The sequence below is a fragment of the Capsella rubella genome, unplaced genomic scaffold (genome assembly GCF_000375325.1).
Source record: "Capsella rubella cultivar Monte Gargano unplaced genomic scaffold, Caprub1_0 scaffold_8, whole genome shotgun sequence".
Lineage (NCBI taxonomy): Eukaryota > Viridiplantae > Streptophyta > Magnoliopsida > Brassicales > Brassicaceae > Capsella > Capsella rubella.
Window position 1 is genome coordinate 3,046,221 of NW_006238916.1, and position 3,279 is coordinate 3,049,499.

Here is a 3,279-nt window from a genome sequence, read left to right on the forward strand (position 1 = left end):
TGTATTACGGTTCGGTTTGGTTTTGGTTCGGTTTCGATTTTTAACAGTTATTCCATGCTTTAAAAACAATATATATATAAAAAAGCATAAAATTAAGTTTTGTAAACCCAAATTCTTTGTTTCAATTTTAATAATTAAAAGCTATTGGAACAAAAAAAAAACCAAAAAAAAATAACTTGCATTTGTATCATTGTCAATTCGTCATCACTCAATAATAGGTTAGAGATTAGAGACTTAAGCTCTGATTGGTAACTAATGTTACTTTTGGCTGTAAACTTTGACTTTAAAATTTTAGCTGCAAAGAATTTGGCTGTAAATGTTTTAGCTGTAAAAACTTTTACTGTTAAAATCTGATTGATATTGCACCACTTTTAAAGCTGTGACTGTTATTTTTTATTATTATTTTATATTAATAATAAATATAAATTATGTTAGAAATTTATTTATATAGCAATTTAATGACAAATTTTTGTTTATTAAAATAAAACTTAATAATACTTTATATAATATTTATTTATAAATTGGAGAAGATAACTATATATAATTATTCTAAATTTTTATAGAAAAACAAAAAGAACCATTTGGTTTTGCTGGTTTTAACCAGACCGGACCTAAACCAAAGACTTAATCAAAATAAAAACCAAATGGATATTTAGACTTAATCATAACCAAATCAAACCAGTTATTTTGGTTCGGTTATTCGGTATTCGGTTTTTTTGCCCACATATAGCATTGAAATTTTGTTTGTATACTCTTAAGAAAAATATTAGAGGTAAAATTAATTATTAAAACAAATAGTGTTAAAATAATTGTTTTCCAGCAAATATTACTTTATTTATAAATTTATAAAAGTCATAATACAATTGTTCGGAAAGCCATGGTGACGGACAAAAGTGATCAGAGTAATAAGCAAAAATCATACAACCATGTTTGGCTAACAAATGAGCTACCTTATTACAAACTCTTTTTAACAAATATATATACCACTTCTAGAAATTTTGACACCCAATAACAAGAATCACTCTGATAGAAACTAGCTATAGATATATCATAATCATTTTTTTTTGAAACAAGCTTGCAAATTTTTATAAATAGGTGCCCTATAGGTTATTTCCAGATTTAGGCCCATTATAATCACAAATGGCTCAATTCACATACAACAAACCAAACCAAACAATAAACCAAACCCGACCCGATTTCATGAACCGAACTAAACTAGTTACACAAAACCCTATTCTCTGATCGTAGAACACAACCAGAACCGCCGCCCAAGAACTGCGAATCCTCACCGGACCATGGCTTCCGGCGAGCCTGGACAACGAATGCCGAACGGAGATGGTGGATCTACTGCCATCCCGCCACCGTAGAACCGTTTTGAGGAGGAAGAAGATAAGTGAGCTTGTCCTTGTCGAGGAGATCCAAGCTCAGACGTGAAAAAGAAATAGCAATAAGGAGTAGATCTAGAGACTTCCAACGGTGGCTTAGCTTTACCTAGCCGTAGACAATCTCCCCCATTGAACGACGGCGCAGTAAACCCTCCAGAATCTTCATTCTTCAGATCTTACCACTATCCTTTTTCTTTCTTTGCTGTGAATATCCCTCTTCTAATCTGCGTCGCTACATCGCCGGTAGATCAAACCGTTGATGTCTCACGGAAGCTTCTCCTCTCCACTTCTCTCTTGGATTTGGTCATATTGCTTTGCTTAAAATGATGCAGCGGATTACAGATGAAGAACCATGAGCCATGGGGCTCTCATCGTCACTGGAATTAACGGAGAACCCCGACGACGGCGTACAAAATTGTGATCAGAAGAAAAAACTTTTTTGAGAGAAAAATCGATGTGAGTGAGATCCAAGCGCCCGCGACTCTTCCTCCCCGATATATATCATAATCATACATCATATACGTTTAACAAGAACCTCACAATCATCTTCAAAAACAAAATCGTTGTAAATCCTCGAATCCAAGCTTGCTGCATAGCTACGATTAGTGATTTTCCTTCAGCTTCTAATGGAGTTTGTGTAGACTACATGTTCTCATAATTACACTTAATAAAAAGAGATGTTGGACGCTTCCATGAATGAGATCAACCCATAGAGTGTGTGGACGTAATACACTCATTTACATCAGCTTGAGCCTAAATAACCAAGGAAGTAGAACAATCTTGTACTAACTCAAAAATAAAATTATTTTTTGACTTCCATATCTTATTATATAAAGTTGGGTAAGTTGGGTTTTCAAAGTTAGTCATTAACAAGATCGTGACACGTGTTAATTGAATTGATAAGATGTTGACACGTGTCAAATAATTAATGGTAAAAATTATAAAAATTAGTTTTTTAAAAAGAATATTTTCAAAATAGAAAGAAGAAAATAAAAATCAGGAAATTTAACAATTATTTAGTAGTAGTCCTAAAGGAAAAAGGATAGTAATTATAAAATAAAATTATTAATAAAAATTATAAAAATTATGTCTAAGAAATAAAAAATAACAAATAAAGAAAAAAATACAACAAGTTAGTCAACTAATAGATAATATTAAAAAATATTTGCATTGTCGTGAATATATGTAATATTTAAATATTTTTATTCAGTAAGTTAATTTAAATAAGTTTGGATTGATGTAACATGCGTCAGTTGTATCGATAAGATATTGACATGTGTACATGTGTAAGTTAACGATATATTAAAATATTGTAAAATTAAATTTATAAACCTATCGTAAAAAAATTCTGCATAAGTAATATACATATATATAATTATACCTAATTATAATGGTTTTTTATGTTAATTCATAAATTCTTATTCTATAAAACTTGGTTTTCAAAGTTATTAAATAACGTGATTGTGATATATCTCAAGTAAAACATTAGATGACGGAATATGACACATCTATTTTGTAAAAAATTAGATAAAAATAGAAAATTACAAACAAAATTAAAATACTTAGAAATTTTTACTTATAATTAAATTATTAACCTAATATTTAGTTATGCCGGTCTGGGTTTATCAAAGAGATTAGGGTTTAATATTTATAATTAAAAAATATTATATGTCAATTTAGTTTATAAAGAGGGATTAAAGTTTAGTTTTTACAACTAAACATGCTATATGGTTGCCTGAATTTATAAATGAGCATTATGGTTTAGATTTTACTATTAAAAAATGGTTTATGTCGATTTATGTTTATAAATAAGGAGTAGAGTTTTGATTACACAATTTATACAAGGTTATATATATGTTTCAATTTATAAAAGAGAATTAAGATTTAGATTGTA